The following is a 7,327-nucleotide window of genomic DNA, read 5'->3' as shown; positions in this document are numbered from 1 at the left end:
GTGCTTTGAAAAGTGTCCAGGGTATAAGATGTCCAGTTGAAATATTTATTATTATTAATAGCTGATATTTTAATGAACAACAGAGTTTTTAAAAAAATAGGTTTTAAAAGGAAAACATACCTCTATTGTAATGCTTTGTGAGTCAGAATGAAAATATAATTCCTGGATTAGGTCCTTTGATTTTGTAAACGATGAGAAAATTACTGAAAATGATATTATCCTGCAAAGTGATGTATATTATGCCAAAGAGAAATTACTGGGGAACAGAAGTTCCACATTGCATCCACAAAACCATTTTGTTCTAGTCAAATAGCTGGACTTTAATTCATTTGCAGATCTTGAACTAGAGGTATGTTTATTATGCAATTAATCAAGAGTGGCAGGGTTTCTTTTTTTTTTTTTTTTGGGATATGACCTTTATTGAGCTTATCCACCAGAGTGGAAATAATGTCTGTACAAAACCAAATGTTTGTTACTATAACTTCTGCATCACAATTAAAATCCAAACAGTTTTTTAAAAACAGTCAGCTCAATCAAAACCCACTACTTCAGAATCAATAGCTTCTTTGAAGCCACAGTAACACTTAAATATGGTTAAGACTCGAATGCAGAAATTTGGTTGGTTGGAAAGCTAATTAAACTTCCAACTTGCTCAAATAGAATTACAAAAAGGCAAAATTGTGTTTTTCACAGAGATACAGTCCACTGGAATCACCAACACTGGACAGCTGTTAAGAGTATTTAGAGTCCTGAGATAACAAGGAATCCAGGCATCCTTTAGACAGTCTTCTGTTGTCCTTTCTTCCCAATCAGAGATTTGTGGATGTGTGGAATGACACCTAGGAGACCAGCAATTGTAGCCTTGATGAGCGAATCCAATTCTTCATCTCCACGAATAGCAAGTTGCAAGTGACGAGGGGTAATACGCTTTACCTTTAAGTCTTTTGATGCATTTCCTGCCAGTTCAAGTACCTCTGCGGTGAGGTACTCCAGGATGGCTGCGCTGTACACAGCGGCAGTCGCGCCCACACGTCCATGACTGGTCGTCCTAGATTTCAGGTGTCGATGAATACGGCCCACTGGGAACTGCAAGCCGGCTCTCTGCGAGCGGGAAACCGCCTTTGTCTTGGCCTTTCCGGAGTCCTTTCCAGCCTTACCGCCAGCCATTTCGAATTCTGCTGAAGCTCAAGCAAGCAAGGCAGAGAAAAGGCTAATCGGACCCACGGTGAGATCCCACCACCTACTCCCTCGTCGCACCGCGATTCAAACTGCGCTGTGGCAGGGTTTCTAGAAGTTCACTTGAAGTGTCTTAAATTTTATTAAGGCAAATATATTGGATGGTTATGTGCTGGCAGTTTGTTAGTTGCAGAGGATTGAAAGACGAATATGACATTGTTTTTGTTTGAGAGCAGTAATCCACTGAATAAAAAGCTCATACAAAGAGAAGATGGTTCCTGGTGAGTAATTACACCATGTAAACCACATCTTTGTTTTTTCTATAATAAATATATAATTTTAAATTCTAAAAGAGGAATGAACACTTCTATACAAAGGCAATCTTTTTCCTTCTAGGGCAAAACATTCCTATATCCTGGAACTACAATAGATTTAAAAGAAGAAATGGGCAAGGGCCCCAGAAAAACCATGTCATGGGAGGGAGGGACAGAGTAGGAAGTAAGGATGTGCAACTTAAGATATATACATATATTTCAATAGTTTTTGGGAAACAGGCAGTTTTTGGTTACATGGAAAAGTTCTTTAGCGGTGATTTCTGAGACTTTGGTGCACTTGTCACCCAAGCAGTGTACACTATGCCCAATGCGCAGTCTTTTATCCCTTACCCCACTCCCACCTTTCCTCCCAAATCCCCCAAATCAAAAAGCATTTGATTTTGTCAATTGCTTTTTTTTGCATCTATTGAGATGATCATATGAATTTTATTTTTAATTCAGTTTATGTGATGTACCACAGGTATTGACTTGCATATGTTAAACCATCCCTGCACCCCTGGGATGAAACCCACTAGATCCTGATGTATTATCTTTTTGATATGCTGTTAGATTCAGTTAGCTAGTATATCGTTGAGGATTTTTGCATCTGTGTTCATCAGGGATATTTCTTTCTTTCTTTTTTTGTTATGTCCTTTCCTGGTTTTGGTATTAGGGTGATACTGGCTTCATAGAATGAGTTAGGGAGGATTCCCTCTTTCTCTATCTTTTAGAATATTTTCAGTAGAATTGGTAAAAATCTTCTTTAAAGGTCTGGTAGAATTCAGTTGTGAATCCATTAGATCCTGGACCTTTTTTTTTTGGCATTTTAAAAAATACTGCTTCAATCTTGCTAGTTGTTATTGATCTGTTCAGAGTTTCTATTTCTTCCTGATTTAATCTAGGAGAGTTGTTTATTTCCAGGAATTTTTCCATCTCATCTAGATGTTCTAGTTGTGCATGTAAAAGTATTTATAGTAGCCTTGAATGATCATTCATGTTTCTGTGGTATCAGTTGCAAAAGCTCCCATTTTGTTTCTTATTGAGCTTATTTGTATCTTCTCCCTTCTTTTCTTGGTTAATCTTGCTAATGGTCTATTAATTTTGTTTATCTTTTCAAAGAACCAGCTTTTTGTTTCATTTATCTTTTATATTATTTTTCTTTCAATTTCATTTAGTTCTGCTCTGATCTTTGTTATTTCTTTTCTTCTGCTGGGTTTGGGTTGGGTTTGTTCTTGTTTCTCTAGTTTCTTGAGGTGTGAGCTTAGGTTGTCTATTTGTGCTCTTTCAGACTTTTTGATGTAGGCATTTAATGCTATGAACTTTCCTCTTAACACTGCTTTTGCTGTATCCCAGAGGTTTTGATTGGTTGTGTCACTATTATCATTCAGTTCAAAGAATTTTTTAATTTCCATCTTGATTTCATTGTTAACCCAAAGATCATTCAAGAGCAGGTTATTTAATTTTCATGTATTTGTATAGTTTTGAGGGTTTCTTTTGGAGTAAATTTCCAGTTTTATTCCACTGTGGGCTGAGATGATACTTGATATGATTTTTAGTTTCTTGAATTTATTGAGACTTGTTTTGTCGCTATGATATGGTCTATCTTGGAGAATGCTCCATGTGCTGATGAAAAAAATGTATATTCTGCAGATGTTGGGTAGAATGTTCTATAAATAGCTGTTAAGTCCATTTGTTACAGGGTACAGTTTAAGTCCATTGTTTCTTTGTCAACTTTCTGTCTTGATAACCTCTCTAAGGTTGTCAGTGGAGTGCTGAAGTCCCCCACTATTATTGTGTTGCTGTCTATTGCATTTCTTAGGTCTAGTAGTCATCGTTTTATGAATTTGGGAGCTCCAGTGTTAGGTGCATATATATTTAGGATTGTGATATTTTCTTATTAGACTAATTCTTTTATCATTATATAATGTTCTTCTTTGTCTTTTTAAACTCTTGTTGCTTTAAAGTCTGTCTTCTCTGATATAAGAATAGCTACCCTTGCTCACTTTCAGTTTCCATTTGTGTGGAATATCTTTTTCCACTCCTTTGCCTTAAGTTTATGTGAGTCCTTACGTGTTAGGTAAATCTCTTGAAGACATCAGTTACTTGGTTGGTTAATTTTTATCCATTCTTCCAATCTGTATCTTTAACTGGACCATTTAGGTCATTTACATTCAATATTAGTAATGAGAGGTGAGGTACTGTTCTATTCATAATGTTAGCTGTAGCCCAAATACTGTTTTTCATTGTGTTATTGTTATATAGGCCCTGTGAGATTTATGTTTTAAGGATGCTCTATTTTTGATGTATTTTGAGGTTTTGCTTCAGAATTTAGAACTCTATTGTATATTTTGTATAGTTCTGGTTTGGTAGTGGCAAATTGTCTCAGCATTTGTTTGTCTGAAAAAGACTTTATCTCTCCTTCATTTATGAAGCTTAGTTTTGCTGGATACAAAATTCTTGGCTAACAGTTATTTTGTATAAGGGGGCTAAAGATAGGACCCCAATCCCTTCTGCCTTGTAAGGTTTCGGCTGAGAAATCAGCTGTTAATCTCATAGGTTTTCCTTTATAGGTCACCTGATGCTTTTACCCCAGAGATCTCAAGATTTTTCTCCTTCATCTTGACTTTAGATAACTTGATGACTGTGTGCCTAGGTGAAGATATTTTTGTGATGAATTTCCTGGGTGTTCTTTGAGCTTCTTGTATTTGGATATCTAGATCTCTTAGCAAGGCCAGATAGCTTTTCCTCAATTATTCCTTCAAATAACTTTTCCAAACTTTTAGATTTTTCTTCTGCCTCAGTAGCACCAATTATTCTTAGGTCTGATCATTTAACAATCCCAAATTTCTTGGAGGCTTTGTTCATTTTTTAAAAAAATTCTCTTTTCTTTGTTTTTGCCTGATTGGGATAATTTGAAAGCCTTGTCTTTGAGCTCTGAAATCCTTTCTTCTACTTGTTGCAGTCTATTGTTGAAACTCTCCACTACATTTTGTATTTCCCCAAGTGTGTCTTTCATTTCCAGAAATTGTGATTGTTTTTTCTTTATGATATCTATTTATCTGGAAAATTTTCCATTCATATCCAAAATAGTTTTTTTAAAAATTTCTGTATGTTGTTTTTCACCTTTCTCTGGTATCTTCTCGAGTAGCTTCTACCTTCTGAATCCTTTATCTGGCAATTCAGAGATCTCTTCTTGGTTTGGATCCATTGTCAGGGAGCTAGTATAATATTCTGGAGGTGTTATAGAACCCTGTTTTGTCATCTTATCAGAGTTACTTTTCTGTTTCCTTCTCATTTTGGTAGACTATTTCTTCAAATTGTTCTTGAATTTATATTTGATTTGACTGCATTTTTTAAAATTTAAATTTCTCTTATTCTTCTCTTTTTTTTTTTTTGAGATGGAGTTTTGCTCTTGTTACCCAGGCTGGAGTGCAATGGCACGATCTCGGCTCACTGCAACCTCCACCTTCCGAGTTGAAGCAATTCTCCTGCCTCAGCGTCCTGAGTAGCTGGGATTACAGGCATGCACCACCACGCCTGGCTAGTTTTGTATTTTTAGTAAAGACAGGGTTTCTCCATGTTGGTCAGGCTGGTCACGAACTCCTGACCTCAGGTGATCTGCCCACCTCAGCCTCACAAAGTGCTGGGATTACAGGCATTAGCTACCATGCCCGGCCTTCTTCTCTCTCTTAAGGATCAGACCATAGTGTTTATTTTAGCCTAATTTGGTTCTTGGTGCTTGTAGGGGAGAAGACTTGGTATAAGTTCGTTAGTTATAGAGAGTCTTTGTGTGCTGTTTTTATCTGATCCTGGTATATTCTTGGTGTGTCAGTGAGTTGCCTGTCTCTGATGGAGTTGAAATGGCAGGGATCTCTTGAAGCTTACCTTATTCTTTCATGGTGTATAGTTTATTTATTTAATTTTTACCCATTGTTTCATTTACTGAGTTGATGATTCAGGCTTAAGGCTAATAGGGGAGGTATCCCTGGGTATGCACTGGTTTTGGCTAAGACAAGTGAGTAAGATGTAATACCCAAGAGTGGGCTGAGGTTCCAGCCTCGATGAGGGTGACTGGGGGAGCTCTCAATTAGATGTGTTAAGGTTTTATCAGGGTGAAGAGTGGGAGCTACCTCCACTCTCCTGCCAGGTCAGCAAGAAAGCTATTCACCTCATAGCCTCACTTCTGTCCTAATGTTTCAGCTATTCAGACAGGCGTCTGTTTTTATCTCCAGGGAATGTTGATGTTCCAAGTAGGGAGGAATTGTGACTCTGCTTCTTATGCAGGCCTGAATCATGTGGGTACTCCTCCTGGGGGCTGCACTCACCCTGGATTGTTCCAGAAAGGCTGTCTACAGTGCCTCCATGCTGCACTCCTGTGAGGGAAGCCCCAGCTCTGCATTGGAGTGCCAAGGCGGAACCAAGACCCCTTCTCCAAGGTCTTTCATGATCAGAGGCTGTATGCTTGTTGGGGTAGAGGTGCAGACTTTCCCTAGTGTGCCCAGCCCTACAATTGTGTCTCTGTTGTGAGAAACTACCCACCAGCAGAAGGATCTGGAACTTAAGGTCTATTGTTCAAATTCTTGTGTCCCATGGGGTGATACCTTGATGTCGTGTTCTCTCCTTTCCCATAGGGATGAGGTTTCCTGGGAGCTGGATTGCAGTGATTGTTATTGCTTTTCTGGCTCTAGCCACCCAGGGGGACTACCAGCCTCTGGACTAGTGCTGGGGAACATCTGCAAAGCGTCCTGTGATGTGATCAGTCTTCAGATCTCCCAGCCACGGATACCAGCACCTGCTCTGGTAGAGGTGGCAGGGGAGTGATGTAGACTCTGTGAGAATTCTTGGCTGTAGATAGGTTTAGTGTGCTGGCTTTCTTGAGTGCTGGTTGTGCTAGCAGTGAAGTTGCTGTGTGGATACATTCAGGACCTCTGGTTAGCCAGGATGTTGCAGGCAGTGCAATTAGGTATTGTTTTCTTCTTCTTGGGATCAGGGTTATTCTGACATGAGTTGCTGTAATGGCCTGAGTTTGTTGGCCTCCAGCCAGGAGGTGGCACTTATAAGGGAACACCAGCTGCAGTGTAAGTAGAGGGATTTGAGCTAGAGAAATACCATCAGGTGGGGGCAGGGTTAGGTGGGTCTGAGGTCAAACTCTTCTTGGGCAGAGCTTGCCGTGGCCACTGTGGAGGATGAAGGTGTGGTTTGGAGGGCAATGGGGTTATGTTTTAGAAGGGAGCATGGCTGCCTCTATTTAGCAGTGTTGTTTGCCAGGGAAGTGCGAGGTAGCCGGTAGCAAAAGGCCTCATCTTCCTCCCACACAGTTGGCAAGGCCGCCTTGCTCCTACAGTGCCCTGCTAACAGTGACACCTGTGTGCAGAACTCACACTTGCACCAGGCCAGGAGCTTCCTCCCTGAGAAAGTAAGCATGGCTTTCAGGCCACAGCCCCTGCCTATCTGTTCACAATGGCAGCAGCTCCTGTGCCTGTATCTGCAGCTGTTCTTGTTTGTCCCCCAGATTCTGCTCAAGGAAGTTCATGCCCAGTAGAGAGTATCACAAAATTCAGCTGGCAGCTTTATTCACCCTTTATTTATTTAAAGCTAATTATCATCAGCTTTATTCACTGATGAACTTTATTCATCAGTCAGCCTTCCCTAATTCTGCTGACTGCCTTCCCCAAGGGACCCTGTGAGATACAGTCAGGTATGACTTCCCTGGTCTCAAGCTGGAGACTGGGAGTGACTAAAAGGGTCTTCTCACTGCTGCTTCTCCTTTTACATTTTGTGCAGCTCCCTAAATCCATTCCAGCTCTAGGTAGGGTTAAATCCTTCCCCCATGATCT

At 40.0% G+C, this 7,327-nt stretch overlaps 1 pseudogene across 1 annotated transcript; it reads right to left on the bottom strand.

Moving 5' to 3' along the window:
• Nucleotides 1–389: 389 nt before the first annotated feature.
• On the bottom strand, nucleotides 390–1,273 carry LOC105522504 (annotated as a pseudogene). Its single transcript, XR_001003453.1, has one exon. The product of XR_001003453.1 is annotated as a histone H2A.Z pseudogene (transcript).
• Nucleotides 1,274–7,327: the final 6,054 nt, after the last annotated feature.

This window comes from Colobus angolensis, unplaced genomic scaffold (genome assembly GCF_000951035.1).
Source record: "Colobus angolensis palliatus isolate OR3802 unplaced genomic scaffold, Cang.pa_1.0 Scaffold431, whole genome shotgun sequence".
Lineage (NCBI taxonomy): Eukaryota > Metazoa > Chordata > Mammalia > Primates > Cercopithecidae > Colobus > Colobus angolensis.
The sequence above is the reverse complement of the archived record's forward strand: the minus strand, read 5'-3'. Positions and strand labels throughout refer to the sequence as shown.